General features: G+C 42.1%; 1 protein-coding gene across 1 annotated transcript in view; it reads right to left on the reverse strand.

Annotated features, from left to right (window-relative positions):
• The window catches only part of pmepa1 (prostate transmembrane protein, androgen induced 1), a 90,200-nt gene that overhangs the window by 24,135 nt on the left and 43,394 nt on the right, over positions 1-22,671 (reverse strand). The window lies entirely within an intron of this gene.

Raw genomic sequence — 22,671 nt, forward strand, 5'->3', positions numbered from 1 at the left:
TCAACATATCATGTTTGGGAGCAGCAGAAGTGAGAAGATACTATGTATTGGACCCTCTTTTAGTCTAGCTCCGGTTATTATATTGGATGTGCGTGAAACTCCCTTCATTCATAGAAAGAAGAACTCAAGAGGACAGATAGGAGGATATGTACATTGCACAGTTTATTGGGAAAGGGTGTTTGGGACATTTTGGGACCATGGTAATTGAAAACAACTTAGTCCGATGTTACGAAAAGCAACTTGCATAGGTCTACAGTGCATTCGGAAAGTATTCAGACCCCTTGACTTTTCCACATTGTTACGTTACAGCCTTATTCTAAAATTGATTAAATGTTTTCTTTTATTCTCATCAATCTACACACAATACCCCATAATGACAAAGCAAAAACTGGTTTGTAGAAATGTTTGCAAATTTGTAAAAAATGTAAAACTGAAATATCACATTTACATAAGTATTCAGACCCGTTACTCAGTACTTTGTTGAAGCACCTTTTGCAGGGACTACAGTCTCGAGTCTTCTTGGGTATGACACCACAAGCTTGGCATACCTGTATTTGGGGAGTTTTTCCCAATTCTTCTCTGCAGATCCTCTCAAGCTTTGTCAGGTTGGATGGGAAGCATCGCTGCACAGCTATTTACAGGTCTCTCCAGAGATGTTAGATTGGGTTCAAATCCGGGTTCTGGCTGAGCCACTAAAGGACATTGAGACTTGTCCCGAAGCCACTCCTGCATTGTCTAGGCTGTGTGCTTAGGGTCGTTGTCCTGTTGGAAGGTGAACCTTTGCCCCAATCGGAGGTCCTGAGCGCTCCGGAGAAGGTTTTCATCAAGGATCTCTCTGTACTTTGCTCCCTTCATCTTTCCCTCAATCCTGACTAGTCTCCCAATCCCTGTTGCTGAAAAACATCCCCACAGCATGATGCTGCCACCACCATGCTTCACTGTAGGGATGGGGCCAAGTTTCCTCCAGACGTGATGCTTGGCATTCAGGACAAAGAGTTCAATCTTGGTTTCATCAGACCAGAGATGTGTGCCTTTGAAAATCATGTCCAATCAATTGAATATACCACAGGTGTACTCCAAGTTGTAGAAACATCTCAACGATTATAAATGGAAACAGGATGCACCTGAGCTCAATTTCGAGTCTCATAGCAATAGGTCTGAATACTTATGTAAATAAGGTATTTTTGTTTTTTATCTTAATACATTTGCAAAAATGTATTAAAACCTGTATTCCCTTAGTCATTATGGGGTGTTATGTGTAGATTGATTAATGTTTTTATTTATTTGTATCCATTTTGGAACAAGGCTGTAACGTAACAAAATGTGGAAAAAGTCAAGGGGTCTGAATGCTTTCCGAATGCACTGCATGTTTGTTGACCCTTCATTTTACAGCCCGGTAATTACTAGACAATAACTAGATAAATACCTATTAACAAAAAGTAAACACATGGTAACTATTTGGTCTCAAACGTACTTACTAGGTACCAAACAAGTACGTACTCCATACTTACTTAGTAAATACAAAGTAACAAAATGTAATTATATAGTAGTCCTCTTAACTTCTTTGGGACAGGGGGGCAGTATTGAGTAGCTTGGATAAAAAGGTGCCCAGGGTAAACTGCCTGCTACTCAGTCCTAAAAGCTAGAATTTGCATATAATAGTAGATTTGGATAGAAAACACTCTGAAGTTTCTAAAACTGTTTGAATGATGTCTGTGTATAACAGAACTCATGGCAGGCAAAAACCTGAGAAAAAAATCCAACCAGGAAGTGGGAAATCTGAGGTTTGTAGTTTTTCAACTCTTTGCCTATCCAAGATACAGTGGAAATGGGGTCATATTGCACTTCCTACAGCTTCCACTAGATGTCAACAGTCTTTAGAACCTTGTTTGATGCTTCTACTGTGAAGGAGGGGGGAATGGGAGCTGAATGAGTCAGAGGTCTGCCAGAGTGGCATGAGCTGGTCACGCGCGTTCACTTGAGAGTTAGCTGATTTCCATTGCAATTCTACAGACAAAGGAATTCTCCGGTTGGAACATTATTGAAGATTTATGATAAAAACATCCTAAAGATTGATTCTATACTTAGTTTGACATGTTTTTACAAACTGTAAGATGACTTTGTCTGAACTTTCGCCTGGACCTGCAAGCGCGTTGTGAGTTTGGAATGTGTACTAAAAGCGCGAACCAAATGGAGGTATTTGGACATAAATGGACTTTATCGAACAAATCAAACATTTATTGTGGAACTGGGATTCCTGAGTGCGCATTCTGATGAAGATCATCAAAGGTAAGTGAATATTTATAATGCTATTTCTGACTTTGTTGACTCCACAACATGGCGGACATCTGTATGGCTTGTTTGGGCTCTGAGCGCTGTACTCAGATTATTGCATGGTGTGCTTTTTCGGTAGAGCTTTTTTGAAATCTGACACAGCGGTTGCATTAAGGAGAAGTTTATCTAAAGTTCCATGCATAACACTTGTATTTTCATCAACATTTATGATGAGTATTTCTGTAAATTGATTTGGCTCTCTGCAAAATCACCGGATGTTTTGGAAGCAAAACATTACTGAACGTAACGTGCCAATGTAAACTGAGATTTGTGGATATAAATATGAACTTTATCGAACAAAACATAAATGTATTGTGTAACAAGAAGTCCTATGAGTGTCATTGATGAAGATCAAAGGTTAGTGATTCATTTTATCTCCATTTCTGCTTTTTGTGACTCCAGTCTTTGGCTGGAAAAATGGCTGTGTTTTTCTGTGACTATGTACTGACTTAACACAATCGTTTGGTGTGCTTTCGTCGTAAAGCTTTTTTGAAATGTGACACGTTGGCTGGATTCACAACAAGTGTAGCTTTAATTTCGTGTATTGCATGTGTGATTTCATGAACGTTTAATTTTTAGAGTAATTTATTTGAATTTGGTACACTGCATTGCCACTGGATGTTGGCCATGTGGGATCCCAGAGAGGTTAAGTCCCAAAGGTTTGTATTGAGGACCTTATACTTATAAGGTCCTCTATACTTACCTTTGGCCAAAAGGGGACTGCTATATAATTCAATTTAGTTATTTTTCATTTACTAATGTAGTACTTCCTTGCTTGGTTCCTAGTAAGTATGTTTGGGTAGAGCTGGGATGATAAAGCAAAAATGATCGACACCGACATTGCCCTCCTCCTACCGAAGCATTTGGCTTAGGTCAGTAATATTTTGTGATTTTGCTAAACAATGTTCCAGACAATTTTTTGTTCTAAAACCATTATTTTTGGTCAACAGTAATAGCCTATGCATTATGTTGATTGCTGCTATGAAAGTATCTGCCTGGCCCTGTTTCACTGTGGGCTGCATTCTGTGGGCTGCATTCTGATAAACACAAGCATATGACCGCTCAAAATGCAATAGCAAGAAAAATATCATTTTCTTGTTACATAGAGGAGAGTCACAGCTGTCTAAGTATATCATTTATTTCTCACCTCTCAATATTGAGTTCATGGCACCACTTTCCAACCGGAGTAGGCTACGTAGTATGATTTTGATGGGCCCGCAGAGCCGAGTGGAACATGCCATTTGCACTGAATAGGCCCACATCAAGTAGCATAGGCCTAGCACTAGAATGTTTTGTAGGACATTACATTTACTGATAGATTAATCAATTAGCGTACATGGCTATCTAGCAACAAGATCTTAGAGTTAGCAATCTACTAAGTGTTTTGAGTTCCCACTTTCTCAGGTGGTGAATAGGCTAATATAGCCTATGCCAATAGGCCCATGCACAAGGATGTCTGCAAATTAATCTCTGAAGAGCCCAAAAATAATTTGATCATTCTGGATCCTATTTTGACAGGTTGCACATCAAAATATCAATGATGCATTTCCCGGGATATGTTACATGAAATAGCTTACTTTTTATAACATTGCATACCATCTCAGTTGTCTTACTTAAAAATAAATCCTGCTGCTAATATTTTCTATTTTGATGTATTTATCGTTAGAGTAAAATAGTTACATTTATCTCTATATAACTTTTTGTCCATATTGCCAAGCTATATATTTGGGACCAATATTGTGAGAATTATTTTGAAACATACCCTTAGTATTCGTAACAACTCTTAAAGTAGGCACATATGATATCCTACTCAATAGAAAAGCCAAGCAGGAACTATTTTAAGTACCACATCATCGATGATATGCAAGACATCAAGTATTATGACAGGTATGATGTCAGTGATATGACAACTTATACTGTCATAATGACTGGCTGCTTCCAGTCTTATGACATGTTTGAATATTATCATCATAGCGCACCACGTGTGCGCGTGTAGTAAAATGAGTAGAGTTATTGGTCAGCTCAGAGGCTCTATTGATTCCGAGACGACGGGAGCTCTTTTCCCAGAAGAGTTCACAACAGTGTCGAGGTAGACAGGGCAATCTTTGTTTGGAGACAGGGCAGGACAGCCTGACCTTCCCCTCCCCCCACGTGACCCTGGCAGACGGAACACACAAACAGACCCAGAAGCAGACAGAGACATACAAATGCAGGACTCCGCACGCACGCACACACACACACACTTTCTAACTCAGACATACTTTGTGTTCTTCTCACACTTCAACAGTCAGAGAGAGAGAGAGAGAAAGTTCACGGACAGCCCCACATAAAAAAATCCAGCAGGGACTTTTGCCCCAAGCAACAACTCAAACCAAACACAGACAGTCTAACTGAGCAGATAAGCAAAGCATAAGCTAACATAGTAGCTTCCTCTGTGAAACAGCCTAAGGTCGTTTCCATGTAAAAGCACCAACATATGAAATTCATAGGAGCATATCAAATTATGTGACAAAATAAAGCTGAGTCTATATTTTGGGGAAATGAAGGCAGATATACAAATTTCAACCATTATCCGTCTTAAAAATTAGGTAATAACTAATGGCTTTGATTTTTGTTCAAACAGATTGAAAAAGCTTCTTAGAAAACACCTACCAGAAAATAGGTATTACAATTCATCAAAACACAATAATGTTGAAGTAAAGACCCCTGCCAGCTAATATCACCACTTATATTTAGTTTGAGAAATTATTTGCCTTCTGTAAGATTAAGCAACATTGCCTTGTACCTTGTAATTATGTTACCAAAAACCCACATACAGTGCCTTCAGAAAGTATTCATAACCCTCGACTTATTCCACATTGTGTTGTGTTACAGCTTGAATTCAACATGGATTAAATAGATTTTTTTCTCCATCACCCATCTACACACAATACCCCATAATTACAAGGTAAAAAATTAATAAAAATGAAAAACAGAAATATCTCTTTAACATAAGTATTCACACTCCTGAGTCAAAACGTTAGAATCACCTTTGGCAATGATTACAGCTGTGAGTCTTTCTGGGTAAATCTAGAACAACTTTTCACATCCGGATTGTACAATATTTGCACATTATTATTCAGAAAATTCTTCAAGCTCTATCAAAGTTGGTTGTTCATTGCTGGACCACCATTTTCAAGTCTTACCATAGATTTTCAAGCTGATTTAAGTAAAAACTGTAATTAGGCCACTCAGGAACATTCAACGTTGTCTTGGGTAAGAGCATCTCCAGTGTATATTTGGCCTTGTGTTTTAGGTTATTGTCCTGCTGAAAGGCGAATTTGTCTCCCAGTGTCTGTTGAAAGCAGACTGAACCAGGTTTCCTCTAGGATTGTGCCTGTGCTTAGCTCTATTCTGTTTCTTTTAATCCCACAAAAACTCCCTTGTCCTTGCCGATGGCAAGCATACCCATAACATGATGCAGCCACCACCATGCTTAAAAATATGAAGAGTGGTACTCAGTGATGTGTTAATTTTGCCCCAAACATAACGCTTTTGTATTCAGGACATGAAGTTAATTTCATTGCCACATTATTTGCAGTTTTACTTTAGTGCCTTATTGCAAACAGGATGCTTGTTTTGGAATACTTTTTATTCTGTACAGGCCTCCTTTTCACTTTGTCATTTAGGTTAGTATTGTGGATAACTACAATGTTGGTGATCAATCCTCAGCTTTCTCCTATCACAGTCATTAATCTAACTGTTTTAAAGTCACCATTGGCCTCATAGTGAAATCCCTGAGCGGTTTCCTTCCTCTCTGGCATCTGAGATAGGAAGGACGCCTGCATCTTTGTAGTGACTGGGTGTATTGATACATCATCCAAAGTGTAATTAATCACTTCACCACATATTCAATGCGTTTTGTTGTTGTTGAGGTAGTCATTCAAAAATAATGTTAAACACTATTATTGCACACAGAGTGAGTCCATGCAACTTATTATGTGACTTGTTAAAGCTGCAATATGTAACTTTTTTGGCAACCCGACCAAATTCACGTAGAAAGGTGAGTTATAGATCTGTCATTCTCATTCAAAGCAAGTCTCAGAAGCAGTAGATCTGTTCTGTGTGTGTTATTTCTATGTTTCTTGTTCTTAAGTATCATTTTTTTTAAATAAAAAACATAATTCCACTGACATGGGGTATTGCGTGTAGGCCAGTGACATCTCAATTTAAACCCATTTTAAATTCAGGCTATAACACAACAAAATGTGGAAAAAGTCAAGGGGTGTGAATACTTTCTGAAGGCACTGTATGTTAAAGATATTTTCTAATGTCTATCCCCATGAGGAGAAAGGATAACAAAAGTTCACAGAAGTAACAAGGAATCAGTAAAACATTATTTAAGTGATTAAAACTCATAACTCTGTTACCAAATCCGTAACAGAATTACCAACAAATCTAACAGAATTACTGCAATTGAATTGGCTACAATGGGAAATCAGAGTTGGGTCACCTGCTACTGTCCTTCCTTCCTTCCTTCCTTCCTTCCTTCCTTCCTTCCTTCCTTCCTTCCTTCCTTCCTTCCTTCCTTCCTTCCACTGGCATACTGTTATGTTCAGCTCATACCTCCTTTCTACAGACATCTTTGAATCTTCATTTTGAGAAGATGTTTAACAGTATTTAAGAGTTTTTGGAAAACATGGTCGCATAAACGGAGGGAGATTTTACTGTAATTCTGTTACCAAACTTTGCATCTGCACTGTTCTTCCAGTAAATGTGTTTTTGTGAAATGTACCGTGTCATTTCTTCAAAGTAGTTATTGTGCATAGAGTTGCATAGTTTGTTAAACTTTGACAACAATGTTTTTTATTTTGTATACATTAAAGTGAAAAAGCTGAGTCTCAGTGCAATTCTGTTGTCATGGATTTGCCCCTAACCTATTCTAGTCAAAACAACAAAGAGACCAAGCTATGCAGTGTGCTCATAACCCAGATACTGAAATGCTCTCGCAGGCTAGAGAGACTTGATAATAGTTTGTTCCAACATTCCATAAGTCTTACCAGTGACTATTACACAACCATGTCTGACCTGCAGCAGCATTAAAGGAGACTTTGCCATCCTCATACAACACAGGCTTTTATCACGCTAGTTATACACAGACAACAACACAATTGGCAAAGAAACTCAAATTCAAGATAGTCTAGAAAACAAGCTCAATAACTCATCGCATTGGACTTTTGACTTGGGAAAAAAACAAACTAATGCATGAAGAGAAAAAACGAACTCCTACAGATTTTACCCAATGATTAAAATCCAAGATAGTAACGATTAATGCACAACTCACCGCTACATTGAGTTTGTACGCAGTTATGGTGGTGGTGGGGACCCCCTGAGACCGGCTGCATCGTGTTACCCCTAATACCTCAACTTCGGCGAGAGCCCCAACCTGTGTGCTCACTGAGCAGAACGACACACACTGCGGCCCGCAAAGGTCTGCAGCCTTGTCCCCACTTTCTCACACACATTACTCGACACACACACAACAAATGATTGTCCCCTACTGCTCCGAACAATGGGGTGCAAAAAAAAATGTTTTCCAAAGGGAGAGGAGAGGGGGAGTGGTGGCACAATCCAGAGAAAGACAGATGGGTCAGAGATGAAGAGAATAATGATGGAGCGAGACAGAAAGAGGGAGAGAAAGACTAGACAGAATTACCAGAATTACTACGGCAAAGCACATTCATAAATGTTTATACATTTAAGTCAAAAGTTTGGACATATCTACTCATTCAAGGATTTTTCTTTATTTTTACTATTTTCTACAATTCCACAAATTAACTTTGAACAAGCCACACCTGTTGATTGAAATGCATTCCGGGTGACTACCTCATGAAGCTGGTTGAGAGAATGCCAAGAGCGTGCAAAGCTGTCATCAAGGCAAAGGGTGGCTACTTTGAAGAATCTCAAATATAAAACAAATTTCAAACTACATGACTCCATATGTGTTATTTCATAGTTTTGAAAATCGTCACTATTATTCTACAATGTAGAAAATAGTCAAAATAAAGAAAAACCCTTGAATGAGTAGGTGTGTCCAAACTTTTGACTGGTACTGTATATACACATGCCACATTTATTCACGGCCTAAAATACACAAACCGAAGGATAATTCGAATGTATGTTATGAGAAGTCCTCGTTCCTTGGCCTCATTTCTCAATATTGACTTAAGGTAAATTCCCGCTCATAAAACCAAAACACACCCCAACCCTAACCCCGGCTCCCACAAACAAACAGTGTTGTTGCTAGGGTCTCTCTACTAAAGCATCGGGGTTAATATATGGCCAGTGGCCTGTGCCAGCGACTATGCAAACCCACTGTCTGGAACGGCCCTGTCAGCTGGCGCACAGCCTTATTCCTTGACATGGTGCTCGGGGGCACGGACACACCAGCATGCACACACAGGGATGAGGCTCCACACAGATGGCAGGGCTAGCAGCAGGGCGACGTAGTGGGGCCAGTGTGTGCCAGGCAGGCAGGACTGCGTAGCTGGGCACATCACTCTCTATTGTATTGCCATACAGGCCTCTTTTTCCGAACTTAACAACGATGACATAGTGGTAGAGAGTATACTACAAAATAATTGATTCCTCGACTCCCGGTGCTGACTCCCATTTCTGAGTGTCAAGAGCGGAATCGACTCCTAAGATTCAGTATTATTGGAACGGAGCAGACTGTCCTTCCGAAAACACAATCAAACTTGCATCTTTCATTGTTAGTGAGGGACAGCAAGAGAGGGGGGGGGGGGCACAGTAGGTCGGCACCAGGCAGACAGAGTCAGAAGCGTGCACTCGGCGTATCTATTTGCAATCAAAAGCTGTCTCACAATTTCTTGTTTCTTCTTTCAATGTCTTGTAACTTCAGTAAAGCAGTGCCTATCATCAATGAATAGGCTAGGATATTGAGATGAGCGAGATGCAACGCTATCACACGGTCACACCCTGTATCTGCTCATGTGCACAGGTTCGCTTCACACTGTTGACAGCATGGTAGCCAGGTACCAAAACAGTAGAGAAGTTGAGCCTTGCGCTTCAACACTCTTAGTTGTTGCGGAAATTGACAAACTACGCTGTATACTTTCTGCATCTACTTTATATCGCTGAGGGTACCTTTTAAATTACAGAACTTTTCCCAGGCCTTTATAGCTAGTCGTGTAATGGAGGCTATATACGCAGGTATACTCTGTGGGCATTGCATCTACTCACTTCTTAATCCCCTCTGATGCGTATTAAAAAAAACTGAAACCTGTGATAGTTTTTTATTTTTACTCCTTTTTCGCCCCAATTTCGTGGTATCCAATTGGTAGTTACAGTCTTGTCTCAACGCTGCAACTCCCGTACGGACTCGGGAAAGGCGAAGGTCGAGAGCCATGCGTCCTCCGAAACATAACCCAACAAAGCCGCACTGCTTCTTGACACAATGCCCGCTTAACCCGGAAGCCAGCCACACCAATGTGTCGGAGGAAACACTGTACACCTGGCGACCGTGACAGCGTGCATGCGCCCGGCCCGTCACAGGAGTCGCTAGAGCGCGATGGGACAAGGACATCCCTGCCGGCCAAGCCCTCCCCTAACCCGGACGACGCTGGGCCAATTGTGCGCCGCCCCATGGGTTTCCCGGCTTTCCACACAGGGCATCTTTCCTTCACCAAGTGGGCCGTTTGAAAAATTTGAGTATACCCACTTCTCCTGGCACCCCTGTTTCTAGCCTATCGTCTAGTTCAACTATTACATGGAAAATAATATGGGTGATTTTAATTCATGTTAAGGATCCCTATTTCTTTAATTGTTTTAACGGTTAAACATTCACACCACTACCAGGATCATGGTGTTATTGAGTACCATATATCATAAGGTAGGCCTACATCATATACTAGGCCTAACCTATATCATAGGCTATCATAGAAACAAATGAAAGCCGCTACATTGTCCACCACCAACATTGTGTCTTGTGAGAAGTATTTTTTTGTATTGCTATTAACAGCCTTTTTAATTATAGACATGAATGCACTTTATTCAAGTAGTCCATCTTCTATCTAGCTTCTCTGGGTATTTTTAATAGACAAAGCATTGCAAGAGAGGAGAGGAATGTTGTTCTGAGAAAAGCAAGCCTTCATGCTCCTGAAATGGCTTATCTTAAGGAAAGCAAATGGAAACGTTCAAAAAGGGATAGTCGGGGTTGAGGAGAAAATGGCCTCTGAGCGGTTGCTGCCAGACCGAACAGAGAAGAAGTTTACCAAAGCTTTTCCAACAAAGCTTCCAGAATAAATCCCTAGGAACAGATTGTGGAAAAAAACTGCGCAATGAGGAGACTTTGCAGTGGTCCGGAAAAAGGGAAACAGCAGCAATAACTAAAGCCAGGGCTAAATTTAAACACATGCACACAAACAGATACACACACTGTTAACCGTTCAAGAGTTGCTCATAATGCCAGCAGCACACCACCCTGCATTCCACTGCTGGCTTGCTTCTGAAGCTAAGCAGGGTTGGTCCCTGGATTGGAGACCAGATGCTGCTGGAAGTGGTGTTGGAGGGCCAGGATGAGGTACCCTTTCCCAATGGCCCAGGGCAATGATTGGGGACATTGCCCTGTGTTGGGTGCCGTCTTTCGGATGGGACGTTAATCAAGCAATCAAATGTATTTATAAAGCCCTTTTTACATCAGCCGATGTCACAAAGTGCTATACAGAAACCCAGCCTAAAACCCCAAACAGCAAGCAATGCAGATGTAGAAGCACGGTGGCTCCCTAGAAAAACTCCCTAGAAAGGCAGGAACCTAGGAAGAAACCGAGAGGAACCAGGCTCTGAGGGATGGCCAGTCCTCTTCTGGCTGTGCCGGGTGGAGATTATAACAGTACATGGCCAAGATGTTCAAACGTTCATAGATGACCAGCAGGGTCAAATAATAATCATCACAGTAGTTGTAGAGGGTGCAACAGGTCAGCACCTCAGGAGTAAATGTCAGTTGGCTTTTCATAGCCGATCATTCAGAGTTTGAGACAGCAGGTGCAATATAGAGTCGAAAACAGCAGGTACGGGACAAGGTAGCACGTCCGGTGAACGGGTCAGGGTTCCATAGCCGCAAGCTGAACAGTTGAAACTGGAGCAGCAGCAGGTGGACTGGGGACAGCAGGTGGACTGGAGACAGGTGTCCTGACTCTCTGTGGTCACTAAAGATCCCATGGCACTTATCGTAAGAGTAGGGGTATTAATCCTGGTGTCCTGGCTAAATCCCCAATCTGGCCCTCATACCATCATGTTTACCTAGTCATCCCCAGTTTACAATTGGCTCATTCATCCCCCCTCCTCTCCCCTGTAACTATTCTCCAGGTCGTTGCTGTAAATGAGAATGTGTTCTCAGTCAACTTACCTGGTAGAACAAGGGTTAAATAAATGAATTATCATTCCCCAAAACTAGGCCTGTGTGCGCACACACATGCCAGCTGACATGGAGGATGTTCAGGGGAGGGCTCACTCAAAACTTGAGATCTGTGTCATTGTGTTATGTGACAAAACAACACAAATGAGTGGCCTTTTATTGTCCCCAGCACAAGGTGCACCTGTGTAATGATCATGCTGTTTAATCAGCTTCTTGGTATGTCACACTTGTCAGGTGGATGGATTATCTTGGCAAAGGCGAAATGCTCACTAACAGGAATGTAAATAACATTTGAGAGCTGTTTGTGCGTATGGAACATTTCTGGGACTTTCTATTTCAGCTCATTAAAAATGGGACCAACACTTTACATATTGCGTTTATATTTTTGTTCAGTGTAGATCACAACATTTTCTTTGTAGCTTTGGGTAGAAACCAATAGATTTGGCTCATGAACAAAATACATTTTGTGGTCATCCTCAGAATTCAAGCCAGTCCTCCATGAAAGTGAATCAGTTTGTCGCTCTTTTACGATAATATGTGTCCAGAAAACGGTCCCTTTGTGTGTGGTTTATTCCCTTCAAAAAAGGTCTGGATTAGTAACTGTTAGACCATTCCTGGTGAACAAGCAAACCATTAGGCTACAGCAGTTCTAATGTAGACACGTGTTGACTTACAGGCCCTTCCCAACAATGCAGAGAGAAATAATAGAGAAGTAATAATAAATACACGAGTAACAATAACTTGGCTATATATACAGGGTACCAGGTAATTGAGGTAGATATGTACATGACTAGGAATAAAGTGACAGATAAACAGTAGCAGCAGCATATGTGATGAGTCAAAAAGGTTAGTGCAAAAAGGGTTGCTGATTTTGTTTGTGTGTGTATGTGTGTGTTCGAGCTCGAGAGCAACAGCACCCCAGCCGCTCTCTCTCTCTCTCTAGACAATACAGCCTGTGGAGATACTCACTCGCCCCCAAATGGGGAAGGTGAGGGGGGTCAAGGGAGTCCCCTGTCAAAGAAGGAAGACAACCCTGCACCCCCCCCCCCCCCCCCCAATCTATTTTTCCCCTCCCTTGCTCAGTGTCCAGCCGGGGCATTCGCGGTCACTGCTGAGCCAGACAGCTCTAAGCACGCAGACAGACAGCGGGACGAGGGGGGGGTGGGGGAAGGGTTAGCACTCCACACTCATCTGTCTCTCCCTCCCTGTTACTGACTCGACACACTGTTAGTCTAGGGAATTTGGGAGTGGCCAGATAGCAGGGTGTGGGGTGGATGTGTGTGTAAGGAAAGGGGGATATATCAGTCTGTAAAACTGTCTGCTCACATGGGCAGGCAGGATGGGTGTGTGCGCTTGTGTCTGTGTGTGTGTGTGTTTGTGTCTGTGCCGGCGGCAGGTTGTAGGTCAGAGGTGCACAACATTTGCTTGCCAATTTCCATTAAAAAGGCTGGGTTGGAGGGGGTGCAGTGCTCGGAGCAAACAGGGCAGGTCTGCATTGCGCAGAGTCACTGAGAAGGGCAGAGCAGGGAGAGACCGAGACAGTGGGGAGCAATAGTGAGACAGAAGGGGGTGGGGGGAACAAAGCAACCCCTTTTCATTGACTTTGGAGCCACGGTCATACAGCCACAACCAACAAGTGTGGGAACTTTAGATCGGGACACTCACACTATTGATACGGGTGGGGGGAAAAAGAGGGAAGGGGGAGCTAAGTGAATTATTAGCTTTACCTTATATGTTAAAATGATAGCACTAGATGCTAATGCTAAGTGGACTAGGCTCAGCCTAAACACAAGGAACTTTTAGTTAAACACAGTTTGATAGCAATGGGTGGTGAAAAACAGGAGGTGAGTAAGCGAGTTATTCGCTTTTGCTAACATGGTGTAACCATTAGCACTGATGCTAACACTAAGTGAAGACTGTTCAGTGACAATTCTGAGACTGGTTTTATTGTATTTAGCAGAGCAAATTTAAACCACAAGCAAACCATGTACCACCCACCCAGTTTAGAACTGGAGCTTTGGTGAAATTCAAGGGTGTTTGTGAGTGTGTGTGTGTGTCTGTGTGTTCACACATGTCTGGTGGGTTAAGGGGTGGGAGTGAGAGAGAGGGTGAGGAGAAGGCCCAAAGTAATGGGAAACCTTCCTGGAGTCTTTGTTTGAACACGTCTTGGGGGAAGCAACTGTTCAATAAACAAAGCCGACTGTGCTTTAATCAAAATCAAGTTATAGTAATTATTTCAACCCAAACAACAGGGGCACACATGGAAGAGTCAAGGTAGATTTGATAGAATGAACGGCGAGTCCGGACAAGAGCTGTCGGAAAACAGGTCTAGTGGAAATATGGTTGTCATCTAGTCGGGAGGAAATTTAGACAAACAAAACCGGAATTGTTGCTCTTTAAAATCTCCGCCTCTCTATATTTTGAGCTCTCAGGCGTAGCTTGACATCTCAGAGCAAATTTCAATTGCTGCTCGGCGTGTCTCTAAAGCATTTCCAGACACAACAGCAGATGCTCGGGATGCCCCCCCCCCCCCACCCCACACACACAGATACACACAGTTTTGTAGAGATGCTGAATATGAGACTCCTAGGCCAGGTTTGAGACATTCACAAATATATGTGCAAATATGGGAATGCACACACACACACACACTAAGTGGACATAACACACACAAACACTAAGAGAGATACACAGGCAGACTTGACAAAATTATATGTGCAGTGCTGTTTTAATTGCACCTTTATTTCACCAGTTTATCCCATGAAGGGATGTAAAATGTATTTCAGACCAAAACACTTTAACAAGAGCGCCATTTCAAAAGAGAGAAAAAACTAAAAGTAACTGTAGTAAAGCACCAGGAAGGGACTCAAGCCATCATGCCATTAGTGTGTGTGGAGGACACTTGGTTATTGAGATGCAGGGGTTGTACACTGAGCCTCATGCAACTCTGCCAAAGTATACCAGGCAACACACAGTCCCAGCCCAATGTAGGACAATGAATTACCTCGAGAAGCAAATTAATTGCAGAAAGCAACTGTGCTCCAAACAGTGCAAGTAAGGCCACCGTAGAGACATACAACTCTGAACTGATCTTACATCAGGGATGAAGGAAATTAATCATCTCACTGGAATGATGAGACAGGTCAACTGGGCACACATTTGGTGACTAGATAGATTGTTGGCTGGGAGGTACACCTTGAAAAAAAAAGAAGCAGAATAAGCACAGCCAATGTTTGTCCCAGTGCACAGCTTGTGCTAACCCACTTTCGATCTGCGACAGCGGCCGATGATGCTTGTCTAGCAGACTGGAGTGAATCTGACATACTTAGAATAAGTGCCATTTTTTGGGGGGGGGGGGGGGGGGGGGGGGGGGACTGGAGTCTCGTCGTAACCAGGTCAAGGTGCCAGGGGCCAAAAAACTAGAACCACTCCATCTTTACCAAGCCTGTGCCCCATCGAACTCATGAAATATGTTGCATGTCTGTCTGGGATTGACCACTCCCTGAACGTGTGTGTTGAGTCGTTCAATGTCATTTCAGCAAGCCATGACACCCACCATCTCAGATTGTTTCTGCAGTTAGAAACTGCCATTCCTGAAAAATTATTTTGTTTAAATTAAGCTTATTGATTGCACCCAAATTGGCCATTTAAATTTATAGAATTCAGATAATATTCAATAAATATAGTAACCTACATCCGATTTGGAACAAACTTCTTTCTACCAATGAGTAACTCATGAGGAATCCCAAAAAATTGGCAAAAGTCAACCACGGACCCCTACACTAATTGACCCCAACAACCAGTATGCAGTATCAGTTCTCTATTTGAGTAGTATGAGGCTTGGAATATTGCTTCTCCATGCTATGTAATGTATTCCCTGTGAATCCCCCCCCCCAGCGCGTTCAGAGAAATGTGTAATATAAGTTGCTTGCATTATTTACAATACGTGTAAAAGTACCACGTTTTGACCACTAGATGCCGCTGTTCCTTCTATACCACCTAACTCTTTTATCCAGTTTGCTGGTCTCTTGTGTTCATTAAATATACTGATATACTGAACAAAAATATAAATGCGACATGAAACAATTTAAAAGATGTTACTGAGTTACTGTACATATAAGGAAATCAGTCAATTTAAATAAATTCATTAGGCCCTAATCTGGATTTCACATGACTAGGAATACAGATATGCATCTGTTAGTCACAGATACCTTAAAAAAAAGGTAGGGGTGTGGATCAGAAAACCAGTCAGTATTTGGTTTGACCACCATTTGCCTCATGCAGTGCAATTAAATCAGGCTGTTGATTGTGACCTGTGGAATGTTGTCCCACTCCTCTTCAATGGCTATGCCATGTTGCTGGATATTGGCGGGAACTGGAACACGCGGTCGTAGACGTCGATCCAGAGTATCCCACACATGCTCAATTGGTGATATGACTGCGTCGATCCAGAGTATCCCACACATGCTCAATTGGTGATATGACTGGAGAGTATGCAGGCCATGAAAGAACTGGGCCATTTTCAGAATTGTGTACAGATCCCCGTCACAGTGAAACATGGGACCAACACTTTACATATTGCGTTTATATTTTTGTTCAGTGTAGATCACAACATTTTCTTTGTAGCTTTGGGTAGAAACCAATAGATTTGGCTCATGAACAAAATACATTTTGTGGTCATCCTCAGAATTCAAGCCAGTCCTCCATGAAAGTGAATCAGTTTGTCGCTCTTTTACGATAATATGTGTCCAGAAAACGGTCCCTTTGTGTGTGGTTTATTCCCTTCAAAAAAGGTCTGGATTAGTAACTGTTAGACCATTCCTGGTGAACAAGCAAACCATTAGGCTACAGCAGTTCTAATCAGGAATGTAACTACATATGAGGATCCCTAGCATTGATCAATGCTCAGAGAGCTTATATCCTGGATCTGACCGAGTTCTAATCACACCTGCCTCTTTTCGAACGAGTGGAATCATGAACAGTGGTTTGTTTGTTATGTTCGCCTGCATCCCCCTGGATTTGCAGCACATTCACTGCTCTCTCAAACAGCTGAGGCCCTGAGACATGAAATAAACTACCCCAGCTCAGAGTCGGCTCAACTAGAGTTTATATTTGGTCCCATATTTCTAGCACGCAATGACTACATTACGTTTGTGACTCTACAAACTTGTTGGATGAATTTGTGTTTGTTTTGGTTGTGTTTCAGATTATTTTGTGCCCAATAGAAATGAATTAGAGGTCGACCGATTAATCGGAATGGTCGATTAATTAGGGCCGATTTCAAGTTCTCATAACAATCGGAAATCGGTCATTTTGGTCGCCGATTTTGCCGATTATTTTTTATTTGATTATTTTTTAACACCTTTATTTAACTAGGCAAGTCAGTTAAGAACACATTCTTATTTTCAATGACGGCCTAGGAACGGTGAGTTAACTACCTTGTTCAGGGGCAGAACGACAGATTTTTACCTTGTCAGCTCAGGGATTCAATCTTGCAACCTTACGGTTAACTAGTCCAACGCTCTAACCACCTGCCTCACGAGGAGCCTGCCTGTTATGTGAATGCAGTAAGAAGCCAAGGTAAGTTGCTAGCTAGCATTAAACGTATCTTATAAAAAACAATCAATCAATCATCACTAGTTATAACTACACATGGTGGATGATATTAATAGTTTATCTAGCGTGTCCTGCGTTGCATATAATCGATGCAGTGCGCACTCGCGAAAAAGGACTGTCGTTGCTCCAACGTGTACCTAACCATAAACATCAATGCCTTTCTTAAAATCAATACACAGAAGTATATATTTTTAAACCTGCATATTTAACTAAAAGAAATCCAGGTTAGCAGGCAATATTAACCAGGTGAAATTGTGTCACTTCTCTTGCGTTCATTGCACGCAGTCAGGGTAAATGCAACAGTTTGGGCCGCCTGGCTCATTGCGAACTAATTTGCCAAAATTTTACGTAATTATGACATAACATTGAAGGTTGTGCAATGTAACAGGAATATTTAGACTTATGGATGCCACCCGTTAGATAAAATACAGAACCGTTCCGTATTTCACTGAAAGAATAAACGTTTTGTTTGAGATAATAGTTTCCGGATTTGACCATATTAATGACCAAAGGCTCGTATTTCTGTGTGTTATTATGCTATAATTAAGTCTATGATTTGATAGAGCAGTCTGACTGAGCGATGGTAGGCACCAGCAGGCTCGTAAGCATTCATTCAAACAGCACTTTTCGTGCGTTTTGCCATAAGCTCTTCGTAATGCTTCAAGCATTGCGCTGTTTATGACTTCAAGCCTATCAACTCCCGAGATTAGGCTGGTGTAACCGATGTGAAAAGGCTAGCTAGTTAGCGGGGTACGCGCTAATAGCGTTTCAAACGTCACTCGCTCTGAGACTTGGAGTAGTTGTTCCCCTTGCTCTGCATGGGTAACGCTGCTTCGAGGGTGGCTGTTGTCGATGTGTTCCTGGTTCGAGCCTAGGTAGCGGCGAGGAGAGGGATGGAAGCTATACTGTTACACTGGCAATACCTGGGAATATTGAAGACTCATGTTAAAAGGAACCACCAGCTTTCATATGTTCTCATGTTCTGAGCAAGGAACTTAAACGTTAGCTTTCTTACATGGCACATATTGCACTTTTACTTTCTTCTCCAACACTTTGTTTTTGCATTATTTAAACCAAATTGAACACGTTTCATTATTTATTTGAGGCTAAATTGACTTTATTGATGTATTATATTAAGTTAAAATAAGTGTTCATTCAGTATTGCTGTAATTGTCATTATTACAAATAAATAAATAAAATAAAAAATTGTCCGATTAAATCGGTATCAGCTTTTTTTAGTTCTCCAATAATCGGTATCGGTATTGAAAAATCATAATCGGTCAACCTCTAAAATGAATGATACATAATGTATTGTCATAATTTTTAATGTAAATAAGAATAGAATGTTTATAAACACATTAATGTGGATGCTACCATGATTAAGGATAACCACGATTCATTCAGGATTATCCGTAATCATGGTAGCATCCACATTAATGTAGAAGTGTTTAGAAACATATTCTATTCTTATTTTCAATAAAATGATGACAATCATATGAGAACTGCATAAGGATAACCCTCTGGTAGCGGCCACTTGTTGGACTATTCAAGGAGTTGGGTTGAAGCATTGGGTTGCTATTAGGACAAACTGAATTGCTTTCATGGAGGACTGGCTTGAATTGTTTTCATTATTTTCATAATGAGACAAATCTATTGGTTTTCTACCCAAAGTTGCCAAGGAAATGTGATCCATTTAATAAACACAAGAGACGAGCATAACAGATAAAAGAGTGTGGCAGTATAGCAGGAACAGCGGCATCTAGGTGTTCAAAACCTGGTACTTTTCCAGGGGGGGAAAACATCACCAGATTCACAGGGACTACATTACAGAGTATGGAGAAGCAATACTCTAAGCCACAGAGTCATACTACTTGTCAAACATAGAAAACTGAAACTGTATACTGGTTGTTGGGGTGTGATTGGCATGAGGTCTGGGGGGGGGGGGGGGGGGGTCCGTGGGTGGCTTCTGACATTTTTTTTGGGGGGGGATTCCTCATGTCTTACTCATTGGTAGGAAGAAGTTTGTTCCAAATTGGATGTTGGATACTATATTTATTGAATATTATCTGAATTCTATAAATGAAAATGGCCAATTTGGGTGCAATCAAGTAGCTTAATTTCTCAGAGATCAAATTATATTTTCACAAAATAATTTTTCAGGAATGCTAATCGTATCTGTTACTAACTACAGAAATGATTTCAGAACGATTTGATATGATGGGCATCGAAAACCTCTTTCTTATGCTTTTTGAGGTGGAACGACCCTGTTAGAACATAAATAGAATAAACACACTCATTTTCTCGCTCATCTCGGATTCGTCCCAAGGGAGGGGGGTGACAGACATCGCCCCCTCCTTCTCCTCTCCCTGACTAGACAGAGCTGGCAGCTTCAGGGAATCCTAGGCTACATCCCCCCTCTACCGCCCCACCTACTCTCGCCACTAAATCCCACCCCCACCTATTAGAACCCACAGGGGAGGCCTGGCTGGCGAATTACTGAAACAGACAAGTGAAGGTAAGAACAAAGGATGAGCAGGGCTACTGGATTAACTTGAGTACTTCCACATTGCTAGAAGAGTGTCCTAAAGCAAAGGAGTTGTATGGGTGAAGGAGCTCTGAAAATAGGAAGAATAGATCTGTTCGATTCTGTAGCTACAGGACAGGAAAGGGAGTTTCGAAAGGTCCGGTTTTGGCTAGACAGATCATGGGATGGGAGTGTGGGAGGTTGCAGGTTAACGCCTTTACAGTGTGTGTGGCCTAAGGTGTAGTCATACTGTACATACCCTCCTTGTGATTCACCACCCTTGAAACAATATGGAGGAAAAGTAAGCAACGTCACAATACGGAGCACAATAGTGGTGTTAAACACACAAAAAGAAACATCCCTTCTAAAGATTGAAAAGGAAAGCCGGCAGAACAGCTTGAGAGCCGTCTGCCGCGTCTGTGCCCAGTGTTTTAAAAGAATCATGGCAGAATCTCAAATTGAGTTTCCTCCTCCGTGCCATCATTCACAGCTCAGCGGACGATTAGTGCACTGCTCACTGCGGGACTGAGCCTGCCTCACCCACCGGCATGTACACCCGGACCTGACTGTCTGACTGTCTGTAGCTTATGAAAATCTAACCTTGTTATCAGCTGGCCTGTCTGCGGGCCGAGCGGGGTGACGCTCATTGTTATTCTAGCCAGCGGGAGCTAGCCTAGACCTCGTCTCGCACTCCCCCGGTCCCTGGCTTGCCACCTCATTTATCTGTTGTCACCAAGGGCACACAGCCACGCTCTCCTTCATTTGAATAAGAAAACATGAAGAGCCAGACTGGGGAGCAAAGAGCAAGTCATCCAGCGCTTGGCTAACTCCAATAAGGACGCACCTCTCGCTCTGTCTGACAGTCATTCCCGTTTTGAGCTGGAGTGGTGCTAGACATAATTATTATCCAGGCTACAGTCTGAATAGGGTGGGATGTGCTTTGTCTCCCCTAACAACATCCATTTACACAGACATACAAACCTAGAAGCTGTCCACTGTGAATTTCTCCCTACAGTTAATCTTGCCAACGGGTGTCCAGACATAAGACATGACAGGCCTATTGTAGGGAAAACATACTCCAACTATTAAATATAGCCTGGCCGTATATAGGAAGTGATTCTAATGAGAATAGAAAGTTCAAGAGTTCAAGCGAAAATGTTTTGCGTTCACCTTGATAATAAAAAAACAACAGTCTGCACCAGTGTTGACTTTAAGAGCTTGTGGGAACAGACGAAACGGCTAATGACTGCATGGGCCTTGGAGGCCGATAAAGAGAGGCCATTTCCAGGTGCTGGGTTTTATGTTCCAGGTCTGCGCTGTGTAAACTGTCTCTTGGAGGGAACACAGACGTTCCCCAACATGGCAGCCTCATCTATAAACAGATGGCTGCCAAGTTTTTCCAGAGCTGAAAACTTGCCATACCCGTCAGCCGCAGCTGCAGACAGACTCAACACTCGTCCAGACATAACAGTGTCTGTCTAGAGAGAGAACACCACTTCCACCACCACCACAGTCAAACTCGTCTAACTACAAGAGCCCTGGCAGGAATCCGGTTCGTTTTAATCTGGGGAGGGAACAAGACAAAACAAACCCCAGCTACACAAATCCCACTTAATGAATGTATGCTCGGATGAGTGAGGTTGAATGAAGGACGATGAAGATCTGAATTGGGGTTGGAATTATAGACACTGCCCAGACATTGAAAGGAACAATGTATTTTTTCCTTAAACATAGACAAGAGATTAGAGGAGAAAAGTCCAGTAACCTCAGCATTTACTTCACTGAAATATTCCCACAGCTCTGACGACTATGGGCTCGCCCAATGGAAAAAATTATTTGGCTCAGGATGAGGCACGTTAGTCGGCTGGTTTCTCAAATCCAAAAAAGTGGACTTTGGCTCAACATCCAACAGAATTTCCCCCTGGGCTCTGTATAGTCAGTGTTTACACCATGACTCATCGATATTGTTTCGAACGTTAATTTTACGAGCTAAAGCCCTCTAGGTACATAATGAAACGTGTCTCAAATCCAGTCATTTGTGGTGGTGTACTGCTGGGACTTGAATGGACTGCTGGGACTTGGATGGACTTCTCGTCTTTGCACATAATCAAGCTTGGAGATATACACAACAGCCCTCCATGCTAGCGCTAACTGGGAAGGCTAAATGGTGCAGATGTGGAGGAAAAATAAAAGAAGAGTTGTTTGCTTTGGTCAGGAAACATAGCGAGCTGAACACATGTGGCAGGCAGCCACAAGGGCTGCTGAGACTCATAGGGCATTAGTCACAACATCAAAGAAACTAGCTTAACACCTAATGTGGAAACTAGTCATTATATGCCAAGGGCTTTACAACATTTATTCTACAGATTTATGGTAGTCTAACATGTCTGAAATGTGTTTAGATTACAAGGTCAATGGTGTTAAACTACACAACCGGTGTGGTTAGGCTTTGTTCAATGTTATGAAGAAATTTGGGGTATTTAGTTGGTGTTGTGTTGGTTCTTGAACATAGCCCCATAAACCCCTTCTAATAACTGGTTGAACCTCGGCCGTGAAGCATGTTGCACTTCATTACGTGCTTTTGCCCAGCGCTGCGGAGGTCCAAATTAGTCATTTTAGGAGATGAAGACATCTGCCAGGATTGAGAAATAACAATAACAACAGCAAGAGCTCCATGTGCCAGGTTATAATTATGGCTGTAGGCAGGAGTAGGAGGGAGGAGCAGAAATGGAATGAATGATGAAGGAAGCACAGCAGACCCCACTGCCAGCGTGAAGTGAAC

The sequence above is a fragment of the Salvelinus namaycush genome, chromosome 2 (genome assembly GCF_016432855.1).
Source record: "Salvelinus namaycush isolate Seneca chromosome 2, SaNama_1.0, whole genome shotgun sequence".
Classification (NCBI taxonomy): domain Eukaryota; kingdom Metazoa; phylum Chordata; class Actinopteri; order Salmoniformes; family Salmonidae; genus Salvelinus; species Salvelinus namaycush.